Below are 21,610 nucleotides of genomic sequence, written 5' to 3'. Positions count from 1 at the left end.
GGATTTCTATCCGGACTTTATCCGTTCTTATCCAGTTACCTTACCTCTCGATACTATCCGGTTTAATACGATACCTTTTCCCGAAAGCGCGGCACGCTTCTCCCAAACGCGACCGACCCTCGCGTGTCTTCCTCAGAAAGCGTATCGTCATTCTTTTGGACAAGGCCGAAAAAACTACTTATAACGCGTAATCTCTCCCACACGTCTTACTTCAACCCTTAATTTGTCAATACGCTCGATTTCTGGACAACCCGCTCTTCCCGAGCATTAACCTACACCCGAATCCTTTCAGCAATCGTGTCATTTATCATCGTATCCGAGATTAAGAGACGTCCGAAAAGGTATGCGAGGTCCTAAGGTCCGAGAGTAAAACGCGCGTCTCGATCTTCGGCCGGCGCCCCTTGATTTGTCAATATCCTCGACCGCCAGTTCTCGCGGCTACCGAGGACTCCGCGCGAGAGGGGGCCCGGCGAAGGACGTCGGCGTTCCCGTGGCGATCCGTCGCGAATGCGGCCGTAATTAAGCGCGGTGTTTCCGCGTCTCTCAAACCCATCTCGTCGTCGGCGCGTCGCACTCTCGCTCGCGGCGCAAGCATCGTCCCACCCATCAGCAACGGTCCGCGCGTTCATTACCGAATCAATTCGTCGATCCACGCGTTTACCCCGAGAGCCGCGTACGACCGAGGCGCCGTCATGTCCGCGTACGGCCCTGAGGGCCGGAAGGGGATGTTCGCGCGGATGGTGGGGCATGAGCAGCTGGGGCGGCCTGGAGCCCGGAGTCGCGAGCCCGCGATATCTACCCCGCGCCGGGTCTGGGTTTGGCCGGGTCGCGACGGCGGCGACGACGGCGGCGGCGGCGGCGGCGGCGGCGGCGGCGGCGGTGGCGATGGGGGGTGGTGGTACGATGGTAGTGGTAACGGCGGGTGCTGCGCAAGCAGCGACGACGGCAAAGGTGGTAGAGGTGAGCGAAAGCGAGCCGGATGGCGCAGCGACGGCCGACTCGCACTACTAGCAGCCGAGTGAGCGAGCGAGCGCGAGGACCACCGGGCTTGGCGAGCCACCCCCGTTTTGCCATCAACCCCTAGCCCCTACCCCCAAGCGCCCCACGCCGCTCTCTGCCCCACGCCATCCCTCGTTCACCACCCCACCACCTTCTCCGCCTTCTCCTCCTTCCTCTATCGCCGCCGCCGCCACCGCTGCCGCCGCATCCGACTCCTATATACCCTCTCCTACTCCTTCTCCGATGCGTTTTGGCCGCCCCGTTCGGTCCGCTACTACTGCGTTCGTTCGTTCGTTCGTACGTTCGTGTATCCCCGGCCGAGAGAGCTCGTGCAGAGTGCTCGCCAACGTCTGCGAGATCCGTGTCGCGCACGGCTCTACACGGAGAAAATACGGCTCGCGCCCTCGTCGTTCGCCGACGTAGTCCCTTTCCTCCCGAAAATCACACCCGAAGCTCTCGCAGAGCGCGAACAAGCCTACGGCGAGCCTCCACCCTCGCCCTTCCTCATCCTTCGCCTTTTTTCTGATTTGATAACCAGCCGGCCGGCCGAAAAAAGGGGGTACTCCGGTTGTCCGGGTGACAGCGGCGAGCAGGAAGGGCTCGTTCGCTCGTGTCGTCGAGTTACTTGGTCGCGCCGACCCTGGTCGTGCACAACCCTCCGCGCGAGAGAGACACGCGCGTCGTTCCACGCGTTTATACCGGTGAGCGAAGCCGTGTTGTGACGGCCGCGCCGCTGGAGCAACGGCCCCGCGAGGAGAGACGACGATGACCACGCAGCCGACGGGGCCGATGACGACCACGACCACGACGACGATGTACGCCCGGTATGGCGTGAGGAGCGACGACGGCGACGGGGAATTGTGTGCGCAGTGAAGCCCGCGAACTCCGCGTAACTCCGCTATCCGCTACGGCAGCGCGACGACGAAACTGCGTGCGTGTGAATGCGTGCGTACGTACGTGCGTGCGTGCGTGCGTGCGTGCGTGTGCGCTCGTCGCAACCGGGTGACACGCGTGGTCCGTGTCGCGCGTCCCCACGTCCCGACCGGCTCGTCGCCGTTGCTCGCGCGAGGCCAGCCCCCTTGGTACACCTAAGTGAGGCGTTCAACGTGGCCGATCATTGGACATGTAAGTAACACGTACGACGCGGTGGTCATCGCCGATCAAAGGCGCACCGACCACCGACGCGAGACTCATCCCCCTTTTCATCCCCCAAACGCGCAGCTGGCCGCGCGCGCGAGCGTGCTCTCGCCTTTGTTTGCCCTTCCGCGCTCCTCTTCAGGGCCGAGCACAGAACGGCGGATTACACAACCGGGATCGTAAATGCGCGATCGAATTCAAATCCCATAAAGGGTTCGGGACAGAATCTCCCCTCCCCCGACGTGGAAACCGACGCATGCTTTGATGTAATTATCGCAGATCGGCTAAAGGTCCAACGAGATCCGCTTATATCGTTTCCGAACATTCTGCATCGAAATCATGAAGGATATAAAAAGTATCCTTAAATTACTGTAATTTTCACAAAACGAGTCGAGAAATGAGACAAAAACATGTGCGGTCTCGCGATTCGAACTATATATGTAATGTATATAAATAAATTTTTAGATTTGTCTGTCATGTGTTAAACGCGACACTCGAAATTCGATTCTCCACAGGAGCCTATTATGTAGTTGGACTTCTACGTAGGTGTATATATGCTACATATCATCGGGATTGCGATTGAAATTTGACTCGAAGCTCTCGTACTTCCCTCGTTTGTCTGTATGCTGCAATTCGCGCTGCGACTGCACACCATCCATCGTTCGACGCGATTTTCGCGAGCCGACGAGAAAATCGGTCAAACCGATGCGTCGCGACGCTCTAACGTGCCCTAACGTGTCGTGTCGCGTCGTGCACGGTCCGAAAGTCCCGTGCACGCGAACTGGGTGAGGAGGGATCGATTTGTTTGGCGGACGCGACGTGTGAGACTGACAGAACTCGAGCACGCGAGTAAACACTCAAACTGGGCTGCGTGTCTCCTCGTCGACGGAAGGGAAACGAGGGAAGCAAAAGGCTTGGAACGAGGGGGAGGGGGAGTGCAGGGAGGGCAGGGTGTGCGACGAGATAAGGCGAGCGATAGGGCGGTCTGCTCCGGGGAAAAGAATTCGATGTAATCGCCCTGAGCTTTCCTCGAGAGCTCGAGAGCTCGGCGCGGCCTGAGGCGGGGTGCAGGCTCGACTCGGGTTACGAGACGGTTTCCTTCTCCGGATCCTCTCTCGCCGCAGGGGAAACGTGCGCCCCGTCGCGAACGATTGAAGGAATCCGGGGAGATTTGTCAGGCATCGCCCACGTAAGGTTTCGGCCTCGACGTCGCGTCGGAGAAGCCCGTTGTTTGAAAGCGAATCTTCTTCGAACTTTCGGCAACGTGCGTTACGGTTTATAATGCATCAGCGGTATTCTGTATTAATCGGTGCGATTTAACGTTATCTTATCTCGGGCGGATGAAATAACGGTGGATAACGTGAACGAAGGATTACACGAATATCTGATAGAGAAGTTTTTAAATATTTGTTAACGTAGCGTAAGTAAAAAGAGCGCATTTGTCCATGTTTAATTCATAGTACTGCAGAAAATTAAATGTACGGATTTTATTATTATTTCATAGAGTGCTCGTATATTAAACTTTTTGTTAAACTTTTAGCTCAACATTTTCAAAAATTGTACTTTTATCGAAAATAACGAACGAGTTTTTTACAAGTGTCTGTGGAGTCAAGAGGGCTCTTGCGACGTTGAAAATTTCTACGTAGCGGCCACATTACCGTCGTTTATTTTTGAAAGATGTACTTAAATTCGTTTCGTTTTATGTATAAGAGTCGTTAGAGTCCGGAGTTAGTGTAGACGTACCAAATAAAACATTGTTAATGGCAGGAGCCCGACTTTCCATGGTTCGTAAGACAGTAAATGCTAAAGTGTATTTTTTATCAGAGAACATAATCCGTCATTTTTGTGCAAGAGAAAACTCTTCATCTTACTGTTTGTGCTTCGTACACGCGACGATTCTATTAGCGATCATATATTATGCAAATTATAAAACTTATATATTATAATTTATAAACTTAAAATTATAAAACTAAAATTATTTTATCTACTTTTATAAAACATTTGTTTCTAATTTGTTCGAAATACCCAAATTCGTCATATTGATTACCTGGGGTAAATGTTTTTTAAAAATCTAAAGTGAAAAATCAAGTAGGAAACGAAACGTTTGATCGTGCAACTTATGTGTGTTTTTCTTGAGTGAACAAAAACATTTCTGGTAAAGTACAGCGACGAGCGCACAATACATCTTTATCATTTTATATCTCTCTTGTAGTCATGATCAGGACCGGATGGCGTTGGCAGGGAACCAACATTGATCGGTATAAATTCGGAATTTGTTCTCGGATGTATCTCTTTTAACGTAGCCTGTCAATTCTCTGCCAGTTTCTGCTAAGCCGTAGGAGAAACGTTACGAATTCACTTGAAGGTTCTAGTACGCACGTTTTCTTATCTATTAGCCATACGAATGATATTATTATTTCTCTCCGTTTTTAAACAAAATATTTTGTTTTATTAAAAAGAACATATTAGACGAAAAATTTTCTGCTACGTTAAAAATCATTATTTCGCGCACATTTGTGTTCCTGATTCACGAGAATATTTTTATTAACTACTATTAATCAATTCTCTGAAATTTAATTGAACATGAGAAATCTTTCGTTGAATAAAGGCAAGAAATTCACAGCATAATGCCGAATTATATCTTGAGGTAAGCGTATTTCGAGAAAGAGAATGCCATTCATACACACACAAGGTATTATTAACTTAAGTTATATACTCATCATAGTCAATTTTAGCTGCGGGCAAAACGCGCCGCTTAACGTCCATTATATATGCGTGTTTATTTTTCCTAAATACATAATCCAATTAGATCCATTCGTGCATAATATTACATCCGCAATTCATTATCGTGAAATTAATACTGTATTCTATTATGGGCATCATCTATTATATCTATTAATTCGAGTCTATTACCATAAACGGACAGACATAAAATAGAACAGACATCAAATAGCGTCGCTATTAATTATTAATACGGTAGTCAATTCAGTCTTTCTCGGTTCCCTTTGTCAAGCCGGGACAGCCGGCTTTCTCCAATATCAGCCGGAGTAAAAATAATCGTTGTTATCTCTATGCACGTCCACGATTAGTTTGAAACGTAATTCACTCGGGACCGTCTTCGCGAACTCCGCTCTCGATCGCGATAATAAACGCAACGTGCGCCGCTCGGGGTTGCTCGGGGAACGCGAGCCCAACGTGCGCATTTAACTCCGGTTTAGATAGAGAGCACAGTTTCCATTCATCAAACAGCGAAATCCGACAAATATGTGCGGTCGTTAGTAAGCACTCCTGGAAAGTGCCGTCTAATACGCTTTTCGGTCGGTCCGGCAAACGAGGATCGGCGCGCACGTTTCCGATCGATCGAATTCACCTCAACCGGACGATCACGCGCATCGTCGATCATCGCCGTTCTAAAGAGCTAAACTTTAAAATCTTCTAAGCGGCTTTAGATATCTTCGCCGAGACCTGTCGTCGCTTCTCATCGAGAGTCTTCCAATTTCGGCATCGCCACTTATAAATTCTCTAAAATTATATCTAAAAAAAAAGCTAGGAAGAAAGATAGGAAGAAAGTATTTTTTATGTTCTTTTTTTGACGATATAATAAAAATTCACGTGCATGTTCTGTTTTCGATCTTGAACAGAATTGCGAGCGTTTATGAATAATTTTTCTATAACATCGTCTGGCGCATAACTTTGTGTACGCGCGCAACGTAACCCGACAATTCGTTTCGATTGTTTTCCTTTTTCTCGGGATCAACATCTCTCAGATCAGAAAGAATTTATCTCGTATCGTGCACCGCGCATAAGAACGAGGTATTCGCGAGATGTGTCTTTCGGGAACAGGATGTACAAGGAAACGAGCGATTCTGGTAACAGTGACGCGAGATCGATCGTCTGCTTCCGAAATGCTTCGGGCTGCGGCCGTCCAGATCTAACGCGTGTATTTGGGGTCTCTATATGCGCGAGATTGAAATACTTTCAACGTAATTTAAAATGCATTAAGAGGTGATTATCATTTATGTAAAATGTAAAATTATAGCAGTTAATTAAATGATCATGTACAATAACAATCACTTAGTCCTTTTAATTTGCTAATTTTAAACGCGTACATACTGTTGAGTAATTTTTAATAAGCATTAACTTTACGTATTGATAAATTCCGCGTTTGAAAATTACTGTACAAATTGAAAATTATTGTACAAATTGTAATTATCTTTATAAGCGAGACAATTCTAATTTTAAACTAATTTTAAACTAATTTTAAACTAATTTTAAATTAATTTTCAAATTTTCGTATTAATGTTGCCAACAAATTTTTTTTAGTAAATGCTGACAAAAAAGTAATTCAAATTTTGTATAGAAGCTATTATCGTAATTTTAAAAATTATAAAATGAGCAATAACAAATTTTTAAAATGAGCCGTCTGCCGATGCACGAAATGTTAATAAATTCCATTTCTTTCTTTCTTTCTTCTTAGAATTACACTGGCCTGTTACATCAAAATCTGTTTTCACTGACGTATATATTACGAAAGTTTGGAAACTAGCGCAGTCTCATTTATGAAGTGCAGTTCGCGCGTACAACAATTTAGGAGTACGGATTCATAAGCGTTCAGAACGTAAATGCGTTAGATTAAATTTCGCCCGTTTGTTTTAGGGATAAATTTGGAAGATCCATTTACGGCTTAATTTGACGTATTACAGACATTGTTGTCGCTGTATTACGTTATATAACTTATAATAAATCTAGCTGTGCTAAAACTAGCGACTTCTCGCGTGTGAATTCACCCTAATGGAGAACGGCTCGTCGCTCTCGATATGCGCACAATCGAATAATCTGACGAGCGGAAGCAGCGTTACTGGCGTTGCTACAAGTTCCTCCTGATCTTATGCTAGTCTGATAGTTAACTTCGACCTGGAAGTAACTAGTTAGGTGTACAGGGCAGGCAGTTTAACGTTCGTCGATCTTACGCGTAGCGCCATCATGCAATAGTTAGCTTACACGTCGGATGTGTCTTATTAATGAAGTTGCGTTAACGTGTTCGAAATAGTTTCATTCGAAAAACCTTCAGATTTACATGATTATAAGTTTATCCTTAAACTTAACACAAATATGTACACCACCTGCTAATCGATTTTAGTTAATTATTAATGAGCAATTAAAACGCATGTCAAAAAGATACATCGATGTGAGAGAAAAGATAATAATAAAGATAACGTTAAAATATACATTACTTTTAAAGACTATTATCGTGCTATACCTATAATGCACAATACAAGAAATAAAAATGCGTTAGGAGTAAAAAATTAATATGTACATTTTTATAAGATATTTAACAAATAATGTAATAATTTAAGAAACAGAAAGTTTAAACAGGAACGTAATAGTTATTTTCTTTTATTGCTAGACGTTTACAGAAATTATTATTTTTGTCTTATACAGATACACTGTAAAATTCGTAGTGTCAAATTATACTTAATTTGAGTGACTTTTAATTATTCCCATAGGTCGCCACTGCTCCTACTCAATATATCTTAATTCGACTCTAAAACAGTATTAATTTAACTAAACCAATGGAGTTAAAATAATACTGTTTATGTTAAAATAATAAATTTCGACACACATGGTAGTTAAACATAACAAAACGTTAACTCAAGGTGGTTTAAATTTCATCTTTTCATATTTAACAGTGTACTATTGATTATTTTGGGCGTCATCAAATTATGACTTTTGCGCGGAATAGATATGATATCATTGATGTACACCAGTATGTAGGAAGCGAAACTTAGATCGATTTGTCCCATTTCGAGTGGTGCCCAATCAAGAAGCAGACTCCACGGCTGAATGGTAGTCGCGCAACTTGCAGAATCGAATGCCCACTCTATATCCATTAACTCACACCCGGAGCGCGACGCAAGTAATGCAGAATTTGATTCGTCAGAATCCGACGGCACATTTGTAATGTAAATTAATACGGATCGAGAGACGCGAGAGGCGTACAAAACCGATGAAGTTTATCTCGTATTGTTACAGCACCCTTTTTTTTCCCCATGCACTATACTGACCCGCGAAAGATCTCAACGGCACGGCGCGGCGCACAGTTTGTTCGCGTTTTTTCTAATGGAAAGGTCGAATTTATCCGCTCGTAAAAAAGAGAAAGAAATTTGCGTTCGCGTAGCCACGCAGCGCTTTTAAAATAACGTTCAGTTAACGCCGCACACGAGAACGTTTATTAAATACGTCGGAATGGATACGATTTGTTCTACGCACTGATAACTCAAGTGTAAATTTCGTTCTCAAAGTCCTGCTCTATTTCACCTAAAGTTATATCCTTCGTAAACCATTGTGCACGTAATATTATCAAAAGTTATATCTTTGTAATTATTGTGCGCGTAACATCAAAACTCTAAACTCTAAAACAAACATTGTACTAGACACAAAGATAGAAAAAAGTAAAATAAAAAATTAAAATTAAAATTAAAATTAAAAATAAAGCAAATTTAACAGAAATACGGAGAATAACAGCACAATTTTTCGTATATTCTTAATGCGCCCCACGGTATAAAGCGTTACGTGTAATTTCCATTTACGTAACGCGCTGCATACGTGGAAGTACTCAACCCTGATTATTTCCGTACACCGCGCAGCCTCCGAGGAAAAGATTGAGAATTAATCCCGACGTCACGTCCCGCTGGAACCGAGCGACGCGTTTCGAGGCGACGCGACATAACGTAAATCGCGACAGATTTCTCCGGGCGACGGGTTTACGCTCGTTCCGCTCCGCTCGGGGCGACGTGGCCGTCGTCGTCGTTTCCGAGCACTGTTTTTCAAATCCGCGGGGGCAGTAGGTTTAACGGCAATCCGACGAGTATAATCCTGCAGAGGGTAGGAGAGGGGAGGAGAGGGGAAGAAGGGGAGAGTGAATTTGTCAAATCGATTTCGCGTCGCGGAGCAGTGAGCCACGCGAATCGCGCTATTTCTAAAGGGCAATTCGGCCAATTACGAGAACGCGCTGAGCGACACTATTCGTCGCTTTGGTACCGGGCTAATGCAAATTTCGGTTTGTCGAAAGCTGCGAGTGAAGCGAAATCAGTGCAAATTAATGCGGATCGTAGGTGAAACCGACAGGCCGATAAAGTTTTTAACTGCGTCGCCGATGGAGCGGACGAACCCAGGTTTCCACGTCGCTTTGTATCCTCTTTCGCGTGTAACGCCTGACTAAACAGCATGGTAATACCACTTATATTGCACGCGAGACCCCGCACGTCGTATACATTCTTGCAAGTAATTACAAGTATTTCGTGTACGCTTCCATTACGACGTCGTCGGCTCAAAAAAGTAAAGCTACAAGCGCCATAAGTTCTTACGCGGAAGAGTTCGCCATGCAAGCGCGACGTTTAAGCGCGCTCACTGCACCCTTGACAGCCATTTTTCGCCTTTGTACATATAGTGCCACAGGAGAGCCCGAGCGGATTTTGGAAACTCAATATTCGCGCTATTCTAACGAGAAAACTCTGCCGACCGACAAATTTATCGTTCCGAAAAAAATAATTTCGATAAAAAAATTTTTTCGAAATTCCATTTACGTACACTTGCTTACACAGTTAATCCCATGTAGCCTACTCTTATGGCTAATTATATTATCGTTGTTGACGTACAGTAAAAGCATCTTCTAAAAATATAACAGATAATTACATTTAAATAAAGGATACAAACAAAGAATATTTAAATATCTAAAATAATCCTATATATTTAATTTGTTTCTATTTAAGCGATTCACTTAAACGAAAAGCCGACGGCTATTCTCCGAGGTAACATATGGAATTTGTTTAACGGTATTTCGCCGAATATACGGTATTTCGTCGAACATGTAACAGTTAGACCCCTCTATCGGTTTACTGCCAGGAAAAAGTGTAGTAATTTGATTTTTACACATTGTGATCGTATCTCGGACGAACGTCGGCACAATATAGAGGAAGAGTTATTTCATTGAACGGTGGTAAATGGCGGTAAATGAGTAAATCGCTTCGTAAATAGATAAACTAGTTCCGCGAATGAACCCCGGATCGATCGTCTCGAACGTGCAGTCTCGCGAAAAACGCGCATAATCTAATTTACGAGCAACGATCTCTGAAGAGTTGACGAGCATCGAAAGGAACGGGGATTACGTAGAACAGTCGTATTGTTTGCTCTTACTTTAGCCTTTAAAACAGACGGGAAGACTGCAGGGGGAAGTTTTGCCAGTAACCGTTTGATTTCTGCCTGTTACACTTTACGAGCGAAAAATTTACAGAAATTTGCGCGTTCTATTGATTTTATACGGATGGGACGGGGCAGGAGGGTCGCATGATCGAATCTCCAAGATTTGTTTTTAAACATTGAAAGAGTACTCACACAGTTAGAGGGTCAAAGCGAGAATGGCGGCAGCATGGTTTCTTTACGATCGGTGATTCGCAGAGTCGTAAAGCGTAACGATTTGATTAGCTTCCTTTGGGATTTACATTTTACGTGCGGGCGCGCGCGGCCGACGTAGCCAGAAGAAGGAGCAAAATACGCCGTATCGCGATCTGGATAATAAATCATCGTGGCTTAAGCCGTTCGTTAGTATCGCGCAATCTTTAATCGCGCGCAAGGAAAATATTTAGCGAATAAATTTAGATTAAAGACCCCGCAATACTATCGCTAATAGCCGTCACCGTGAAAATCGTTAATCAGCGTTCACGTCTACGTCGTCACTTTGATTAGCCTTCCTAGGCGTTTTCAACGTAACCGCGCATACTGCAAACGGGGGATCTCGGGATTAACATATACAAACTGACGTAATGATGACGGCGAAACGCAGCGCGGTCAATTACTCTCGTTTGTCATCCCTGACATTAACGGAAACGGTAACAGAGTTACGGCGCGGCGGTAACAAAGATACTCCTCCGTTCGTTTACACGTCATAAATAATCAGCGCGCTCTTCACGCCGCGGCCGCTGTACTCGTACTCGGCGTGTCACACGGTAGATTTCGCGAAATGATTAAAGGATTTTGAAAACCGGACACCTGTATCCTCCTTTATCTCAATCCACCATCCACCATTCTTACCCAAGGACTTGCGCGGCGACAAAGCCTCAACATCCGTAAGCGGGCGATACACATTCGTATACACGTGTTTCGTGCCCGCAAATCCGGAATCCCGATCGAAGCGAAGCGTGGACCGCGGTGTAGAACCTTCTCGCCTACATCCGCACGGTCTCGTCGAACCTGTCCGCTACACAACGGATTCTCGTAGGCGAATGGCAGTCTATTACGGCGCGCGTAATCGACCGCTCGAATGGGTACGATTGTCATGGCTGACAGCCGACTCGAATCGAATCATCTCGGGCAGATAAGGCGATTGAGACGGTTTTGCGCGTCGTTCGCGCGCGAACGAGCTGTGCTGTGTATGCTGTGTACATACACATCGCAACTTGGACGCGCACTCGGATTGCAATACGACGTATTTCGTATCTTCGTATCTTCGTCGCGCGATCCGATATTTGCGATAACGTCACAGTCAAAACTCAAGCTACATCTTCGTGTTATAATTGGTTACATTACTTTTGTTATAAGATAATTTTATTGGAAATTTCTCTGGTTTTTAGTCTACTAAATTATTTTTATATTTGCAAGAAGATAAAAATTAAGGTAAAAATGAAGAAAGAGAGAGAAAGAGGTTGAGACATATTTCAATACGTCTATATTATCGTTATTTAAAAAAAAAACGATTTTTATGGTCACTTCTGTGAGGTTATTGACAGATAACACGAGCATCAAAAACATCAGTCAGTTCGTAATTCTTCCGAAAATTTTCAAATATCAATTCCGAAACTCAATACAACGTAAATGCACATGTAAGCATATTATTCAAATTTTGTATGAAATGCAAATGCGTGGCAGCTACTTCTACGATAATTTTTTTCGTTCATTGTAAACGAGAGCAATTCGTCCGGCCGTTCCTGAGCCATTCGCACGCCGTAGGCGAGAACGCGTCGCGCGGTCCTCCGTGCTGTGCTATTATGCAAATGAGATTTATCTAAAAATAGGGAAAAACGCATAAGAGGAAGAGGACGCGATCTCAATTTTACTGGCGCGCCGGTGTGCCCGCGTGAAAACGAGGTCGACGTAATTTTAACAGAGCGCTCTCTCGTGTGTTTTGGGTAAGCGCTCGCGCGCCACGAGATAAACCGCGTTGCCGCGATGCTAATTAAAAAAACGCCGCGGTTATTACGCGTCATTGTTGCAGACGCGTTGTGCCGCGCGCCGCGCGCGCGTTCTGCCCACGCTCGCATTTGCACGAGCGATTCGTTGAGAACAATTGACCGAATCGCGATTGACGTTGAAAGACAATTGGGTTACGGGTGAAATATAAATAAAATATTGGCGAACAGATCCCCATGATGGGGCGATTGACAGAGCTTGGAAACGCGACGAAAAATAATTCATCGTTTTGATAAATAATTGCTCGTCGAAGTTTTCTAGATTTTTACCACGAGAGAGAGAGAGGGAGGGGAGAGGAGAGGAAGAGAAATTTCGCTGTCACGGAACACTGAATTTTTCTACGGTTGAATTATTTGGAATAATCCATGAGTTTTGTATGCTCTTGCGGTTTTACCGCGATAACGAAGTCTTCGTAGAATTTCGTGCGGAATTTGAATCGTCAATTACCATAATGCCGGCAGATAGGACGTCAGTCTATCGACGATCAGTCAGTCGAGCAGATTTTAAATATACGTTAGCGTTAATGCGCTTGGCTGTGACTTTCGCGACTCGATAAAAAAAAAGGAATAACCTGATTCCATTCTTTCTTCAGGGTCTCGTAATTAATGATATTTATAATGATTATTAAGTATTAGAATTGTGAGAAATAATATACAAACAATTCTAGCAATTATATATTCACTGCAGTGGAACTGAAAATACTTTGACTGTAAAAACTAAAAGTACTTTTGAATAAAATGAAGAAATAAAAGTTGCCTAATTAAGAAGTTGTTGTGCAATTAAATAAGCGTGCAAGTTAAATTACAAAGAGAGATAAAAGATGCAAAACGTAGAACAATGTCGAAAAATTTTAAAACATTTTTTAAAATTGTGTCACACTTTCGCAGACTTGCTTTAATGCTCTTCCAGCAGCGCCTGTTACGTTCAAGCCAATCATCAATTTATATTCGTCGAATTTGATATCAGAAAATATAGTTACGCTTTTTACATTATCCACATCGCCAGTACATAAACAGCGCTCGTAGCTCACGAGCAGTCTAACTTATCTCCAAGACGCTCTGTTTGAATTAGATTCAGATCTGCTCGCCGCGCGCAATCCCCGCACCGCCTCCTCGAAGACACCGGCAGCTACTTTAGCGACAACTAATGCCAGTTCGACAGTTGGAGATCGATGAGGATGTAAAAGTATCGTCGGTCCACGTTTCGGAAAAAGAATAATTCCGCCGGGCCGCACGTACGGGGAGCCGGTGATAAATCATTGCGTCGCTCGATCCCCGCGAAGAATACGGGAAGCCGCCGCGCCACCGTCGACGATCCACGTCCTCGTCCTGCGAATTTTTCGCACAAGCGAGCACAGATAGGGCCGGGGGTGTCCTTTCCCCACCCGTCATTGTAATTAGATATCCGAGCACGATGAATAACGATACTGAAATATCCATATTTTCCCCTCGTCCTCTTCGTCCGTTTCTTTCTTCTCGCGCGTTTCACTTCCTTGTTCTTTTTTTTCCCCCTCCGTCCCTCTCTTCTTCTTCTTTTTTTCTCTCTCTTTTTTCTTTCTGCGCGCCACTTCCCTGCCGGTACGGCTCCCGATACGCTCGGTAAACCGAGATACAAAGTCCACTCACGTTTCCCGGGGAAACCGGGAGAGACGCCGAGGAGAGGCGGGGGACTCCTCGAAAGGAACCCGAGAAAGTATCCCGTATTAAATTACAGACGAGAGGCGTAAATCTTTACGGAGTGAAAACTCCAACTCGCGCCGAAGTTTTAGTTTTTTAACTTCGGCGAGACGGCCTTGTATAATGAACCACCGGGCATCGGCGCAAAGATATATTGTATCTCGAGCGTACCGGGACGCGCCCGGATTTAAAAGACTTAGGGATCTTCCGCTAGAAGGACCGCTTTGGCGACGCGTATTCCTTGCTACGCTCTCTCGCGGTGCGCACGAAAGGTGTTCCTTCTCACCGCGTTTCTAAAGATGGACCGTATACGCTTAATAGGTCCGTGATTTTAAAAAGAGGGAGGCGAAAATACCTGTGCGTCCAGGATACCTGATTTCTCCTCGCTTAACGTAGTTGGTTGAATTATTCAGAGTTACTACCCACTCTCTTCGACTTTCCGCATATATAAAAGTAGTTCTCTCCTGTTTCTTGTAGGAGCAAAAAATAGCATCAACACAGAAATGAATTATTTATTTAAAAAAATATATTTTGATCGCAGAGTATCAAGATCAAGAGTCGTGTTTTACATTATATTTCTTTTCATGCAGACACGTATTTCAACAAATTTTATAGAAACGATAATAGAGTTAGTTATGGGTAATAGAATATTGTTTCAGTATAGTATTACTTTTTTTATAGTAAGTAATATACTCGAATGTTTTTGTATTTCTGTAGAAAACTGTTTTTGAAGTAATCTGCTCCTTTTCAGTGATTCGATTGCATCCTATCCCATTGTAACTTTGGTATTCTGATTCAATTATATATTTATACGTATTTTCAGAAGTTAAATGAAAAGTTTAGGACGTATATCGGAATGCAAAGTTACAAGCTTTCTTGTTTACTACCCTTTTGCTTCTGCAATTCGAAATGGCCGACGTAGGTATCGGGAATCCTTAACGTCTTACATCGCACGCAGACCGTAAAGTTCTTGCAATTTCTCCGTACGAAACGTAAATCATTAACAGCTCGAAATGCGGCCCTTTCAGTAAAATAATACAAACTCGAGTACACGGTTAACAGATACTCGCGCGTACTTTCTCATCGATATTCACGGAAGTGGGTAAATCAAACCGGCATCGGAAAATCCGCTTTGAGTCTCCTTAATAAAATCGCAATCCCGGAAACGGTTTTCTCTCATTAATCTTTTTATCCGATCTTACCCCGCCAAAGCGTTTATTTCCTGTTCATCGCTGAGACGCGCATTCATCGTTACCAGGAGCTCTGAGCAGTATTAGGATTTCAAAAAGCTCTCTAGTTACAGCGTTCGATTATTAATTTCTTTTTCATCCATCGAGATTTCAGTATTTTCTTATTTCCCCTTTTTTTCGGTCCTCATTCCGTCCTTTTCTCTGCGTCTCTCGCTACACATTTTCTTCCCCCCATTCTCCTCTTTTTCCTTTGTTTCTACGTGTCCGATAAAGCGATTTGCTCGCTCATCTTTATTCATCGTGTACCAGCGGGTTAGTATACATTGTATATTACTAGCGCGGCGCTATTAATTCTCGTTTGACACTTCAAGACCGATGGGGTAGACACGTCCTGAGAGTTTTTACGGGATTTCCATGATCGATTACCCCGTAGATTATGCGAGAACATATGTACTCCCTCGTAGTGTTTTGCCTTACGTAACCAAATAAAGAGTCAGCGCTGCGGCGCGATGTTTCCTATCGGTCACGATGAAAAGCCATGATGCATCAATGCGAATCTATCATACGGCGAGATCTGCCTGTCTCGGCTTATTTAAATAGCTTAAAAGCATCGTTCAAACTCGAACAGACGGGTTAATAATTAACTACCAGACATTCTTTATCACCACGAGAGATCGTTTATCCATAAAATGGACACATTACTCTCATGAATAAAAATACTTTTTCTTTCGTAATGGTACGTGACATGTATTTTCTCCCCCGCGAAAGCTTTTTCCGTTTTTGAAGCCTTTGAACATGTGCGATGAGGTAAAATGTCTCGTATAATTAGCACTAAAATACATGACGGTTAGAGAGTAATGGTTTTAATAGCTTAGACAGCACTAAGAAACGAAGAAGATACTAAAGCTCAAAGGCTCAGAGTTGCTTGAGAGTTAAACCGAGCATAGTTGATAATGTTTCTTACGCCAGGTCATGCTTATCATATTAATTAACTACAGCTGATGAGTCGCAATCTCTTGAACCGGAATCTCTATTAAACTCGTACTTACATAAATTATTACCTCGGGGCGCACAATGCGACTCTGTCAGTTTAGAAAGAGAAAAACAAAATGCAAGTTTCAAACGAACGTCGAATTCTCGATTGTGCGAGACGCGCCTGATGACAAGCTTGAAACTTTGCGCTCGGATACTCTGGAACAGGAACAATTTAAGTTAAATCTTAAAATTTAATAACTCCGTTAAGATCGCGTTCCGAGGGTGGTGTACGCGCGCGCCTATTTATCAACATGTATTTAATCAACGAGCTCGAAAATGCAATTAATTATCGTACACCGTGCACTAAAACCGCGCGTAAGATCGCTAATGTACGTCAAATAAATGCGCGCGAGTCCGTTATTACCGCCATATTAATCCCGCCGCTCATCCACGAGGAGTTTCGCACTATTTACGTAACTCTGCGATATCTACGATATTTAAATTTTTCCCCACGGGGTGCGTCGTAACGTTCGCAATCTCCGTATATCCTTGAGGCAGCTGGTACGTAGGCAAATCATCGGATAGCTCCGTACGTGCGCGTGCATAAGTGTGCGCATACAGACCGGACAGTTCGAACGTGTTCTCGAGAGTGTTCCGGGAGTAACACATGTACAAACGGCGGCGGCGAGAAATTATTACAATTACAATTTCGAACGGGGTCACGGGATGGAATTAGAACGTAAAAGCAAAACGAGAAGCGGCCCGGACCGTATATCAGGTCGCAGTTCACTAATCTGCTAATCCAATTCCGTGGCTCTCAAGCGATAGCTCTCCCAGTACTGGAAATTACCCAATTATGTCTCTCGGCCTTTTGAGTAACGGCACACGGTGTGTTTAGTAGCCATCGAGTAAATAAGAACTAGTCACCGCGATAGTTACGTCGGACTAGTTTCCGCACCGAGCAGATCTGCCGGATTTTAGCATCACGAGTGGACGTTATCGTTTCGAATGCATAATATTATTTTACGTGGATAATTTACCCAGACGCTTATTTTGCGAAGCAAAATAGCAGTAAAGATAATTAAGACAATTATTTCTTTATCATCCTTAAAAATACATCGTTTGCATTAAATGACATACGAAGTTAATGATTTTGTACGAAGTCGTGCGCATGTCATATAATTATTTACAATTCGCGAGTAAGAAGGGAAAAAAACGGGTCGTTAGATTTAATTAAGTTACGTGGTGTATTACTTGAAGTGTAGTTTGTGTCGTGTGTGTGTGCCTGTTGCGTAAGTCGTTGAGATTCAGCGGTAACAAGAGCGCGAGGGCTTTTCAGGAAGTTTAGGGACGTGTAAGATGTTAACTCGTAATAAAAAGCGCGCCGTGATACAAAATAAATAATTAAGGCGACATTCTGTAGCTTCGCGCGAGGACTCTCACCCGTTGTTCATTAAAAGAAAAAAAGTAAGGCACTACGTATGCGGATACTTGAAATTTTAACTGGAGAACGTATAAACTTTTGCATGGCATAAAAACAGCAATAAAAAGTAGCACTTGCTTATTCACGCCCTACATTTCTGTACAGTTTATTGAGATAAATTTTTTTTAAAATAATGATCATTTCAGAGAATTGTGAATCTTACATGTACAAAGAGCCGTACTCTCTTTCTTCAAAGTACGAAATTTAAGCTATTAAAGTACATATTCCTGTATACCGCACTTAGATAAATCTAAATAATCTTTCTGCAATCAGGTTTTTATTAAAGCGATAATTTTCCATTGGCGAATAATCTCTTAAGATTTTCAGAATTCACAACTTCATATTATCGAGACGACGCGAGACTGGAGATGCTAACATTAATATTATCGCATTATACGATACTACCATTAACTTCCGCAGAAACGTGAACGTAATAGCAACAAAAGCTAAGGAAGAGAAGACGTTAAATGTTCATAAACTCAACGTTTATTGAGTTTATAGTGCATACAACTATTTGCATAATGGTCTTTGACAGAGTGCGTAACTTTAATGAAACAATTTGCCATGATGTCGCACGCGGCACAGACGAGTGAAAAACAAAGTGTTAAATGAAATGTGAAATAAACTTCGAAGCGAATCAAGTCGACGAGCGCTTTTTACCAACGAGGCGATAGTGACGGACAAATACCGGCTTTAGTTCCTTGCCAGAGCAAAGTTGATCGAATAAAGTTACGTCGCTTACTCGACGGCGAACTCAGTCGGTGGCAATTTGCGCGGTGCAGTTGACAGTCAAGCGACAACGCAAATCTCCCACTCGTTCGTACGAACTCCGCACCGCGCGAAATTTTCGAAAAAACGTCCCCGCTGCAGGCACGACATTTTTACGGCACGTTTGGGAACCGGAAAATTGTTACGATTAGCAAGCAAGCCGGGTCGCGCGAATTATGCCGGTGGCGGTAACGAATGAGGCGCGAAACAAAATTCAAGCCGCTCCAGCTAATCTGCCGATATAATGACGTTACTCGCAGATATATGTGGATGGGCGTGCGTGCGAGGGAACGTGTGACAGGTGTATTAAACTGTGGAATTAATTCGTCCAGAAATCGGACCGTTGATTAAACGTGACCGTGCGCACGTCGCCGCGTGCTCGAAGAAGAAAAAAGCGGTATATATAGAGTTCCATCGCGGGAGGTTAACCCCCGATTATTCAAGTGACTTGTTTTTTAAAAACACACGCGATTTTTAATTCCGCTTCGGAGCGGCGCGATGCGGATGACGTTCCGACGAATATATTTATGCGAACGCGTTAGACAATTTCGTGATTTTTCCATTCGATCAGTCCGCACGTTCGAATTCAATTTATTTGGCTGTCAACGTGTTGAGTTTTAAGATGAATGCATTATTCTAACTCTGTATTCTAACTCTATTTGTATAAACAAATATGTATAAATCAATGACGAAAGCTCAACGTCAGGAATAAACAAAAAATAATTGATGAATCATATTTTCAACAACTGAAACTGCGAATATTTGTTCTAAAATATTTCGTATAAAATATACGCGGTCACGGTATAAGACCGTGTACGCAGTATTGAAAAATTTTATTCTTTTTTGCCGAGTATTGTCAATTATGTATTACACGAATCATATAATTGTTACTTTTATAAAATTATTATCTCGCTATGTTGCTATTAAAAATTTTCGCTCTTTAATAGTAAGCATTAAAAACTGTTTGGGAAGATAGCAATTTTTATCAATAACGTGGTGTATTTGATGCTAAACGAGATTATATAAAATATCGTTCTTGCGCGTAAATATGCAACGATTATTATTCAGTTTCGTGCTTTTACGTTTACTCCGCTTTCAAATTATTCGCAATTGCCTTTCCGGTGACAATTAAAAATTCACTATAAGTGTATTCATGAACGCGCGTTACTCAGTTGCGAAATAATTTTAAAAATGTATCGGATATTAAAAAAGAATTCTTGCGTATATTTGCCGCGGGATATGCCACCGCATATAATCTATCGATATTATGCAATTTCAGTAACTGTTTTATTCTTCGCTGCTACGTGATATCGCAAATTTTTCGTTGAAATCGTAAAACGTTTGTTTTCGTGCGTCGTACGTGCGATATGAAAAATATCGTTTGTTCCTACGTGAATTCAAATATTGGGACACGGCTTCACTTTTTGGTAGCCGCACACCGCAGTGTTAGGTAACAACATTTTAAACGATATACACGCGCAACATTTACGACACGCGTGCCCCTGTTGAATTTCTGCCGTATTAAAAATGATCGTTTATCACAAGTTATATTTCGCATTCGCACGCGGGGTATTGTGCTAAATATTCTCTCGCGAAATTCGAACTCGTTACAAGAAGGTGCTAGATTCAATTTCTCTGGCAAAATTATGATTATAGTCTCTTACTTTCGTATTTGCAATCTGTTAAAGTACGCCGAAGATGAAATTCTCATTTATTATTTTATTCGAAGAGGAATAAATCAATATGACCTTGTTTCTGCATTTTTACGCGGCGAGTTTTGGATTATCGACTTCACATCAGAATGAACAAAATTTTTTATCGTCTACTGTCATGAATTTTACGTAAAATCTTTCTTCGCGGCAAACAAATATTCTAAACATTTTAAAAAGACTTTTGTTTATTCTATTTACTTGATTTAAAGTATACCCAATTTCATTCTGATTCCAATTTCTATTTAAGATTTTAAGAAATTTTTAACAATTAGGTTGATAAATATGTATATAATGAAAATTTAAACGATTGTCACTTTGAAAACAGAAGCTATATCACTTTTCAATCTCTCTTTCGTAAGTTAGCAGTATTTTTCCAATTTTTTCCAGTGATGCACAGATTGAAAAGAGAAAAAACTGAAAAAAATGATTTTTAAAAAAACCCGGGGTCATATCGATCAGCGTGTATGCATAAAATAGATATAGGTAGAACACCAAAAATAATCTCTCCGCAAAAGTCACGCCCCGGGAAATGATCTCTCAGTTTCGCGAACCGCGAACGATTCCTTTCGCCGACGCTTTTCCGCTCCCATCAAAACACCCGCCTGATACATCCGCGTTCCCATTTCGGTGTGCATTCTCTCTATCGTGGATATATATATATGTTTTTTTTCTGTTTTACGCCGCACCGTAACTCGTCATCGATAGATGCCGCGTCGATATTTTCGGCCCTATCTAGCGACCAGGATTGATCTCGCCGGCCATGCTACGCGACGACTGATTCAGCAATAACTTATCGCGCGCTCATACACACTGTGGTCGCGCTATTATCCGCGATACTTTTTCTACTTTGTCGACGTTTCTCGATATGCAACGACCGCTAAAAACGCCACGCACCCAGCAATATTTCTTCCTACCTCGCGTCCACATTATTTGTTACCCCCTCGCAAGACTATATATTCACCCGTCGACGGTGGATACTGATTTTGCCGGGATCTGAAATTAATCAGCTTTTGGGGTTCCTCAGGAGTGTAATGAAAGAAGAAGATGTCCAAAGGGATTTCTCCCCTTGTCCGCGATGAACAAGGTATCCCATTGCTATCGCTCGACGAGATACTTTGGCTAATTTGATGTTGATTTTTCGTCAACGAAAGAAATAGAGACGTAGGTATAGCATAAATTTTATTAGCTCACATTCATCTGTTTTTTTTTGTCAAGAAAGTATTATATCGCGAAAACTTGATCGCAATTGATATATTAAATGCCATACACGTTTATTCTACGATGATATATAAAAAAGATCATTACTTAGATAAAGTTTTCAAATTCCGCTTCACAAGGGACTCCAAAATCTTTTACAGCGGCACTAAAAACATTTTATGCACAGCATAAAATTTTGTGCGCACCTGTTTGAACGCAGTTTATTGC

The 21,610-nt window shown here is 42.9% G+C and overlaps 1 protein-coding gene across 1 annotated transcript in view; it reads left to right on the top strand.

Moving 5' to 3' along the window:
• The first annotated feature begins 1,228 nt into the window (after positions 1-1,228).
• Positions 1,229-21,610, top strand: part of LOC139768132 (uncharacterized) — a 57,441-nt gene continuing 37,059 nt past the window's right edge. The window contains exon 1 of the mRNA XM_071698022.1: positions 1,229-2,124. The gene's annotated coding sequence lies outside the window, so the exon portion shown is untranslated. The remainder of the gene's footprint in view (positions 2,125-21,610) is intronic.

Source organism: Temnothorax nylanderi, unplaced genomic scaffold (genome assembly GCF_030848795.1).
Source record: "Temnothorax nylanderi isolate EJ_2023f unplaced genomic scaffold, tnyl_v1.0 TNYL_tig0014_pilon, whole genome shotgun sequence".
Taxonomy (NCBI): Eukaryota; Metazoa; Arthropoda; class Insecta; order Hymenoptera; family Formicidae; genus Temnothorax; species Temnothorax nylanderi.
This window is presented reverse-complemented; position numbering and strand designations above follow the sequence as displayed.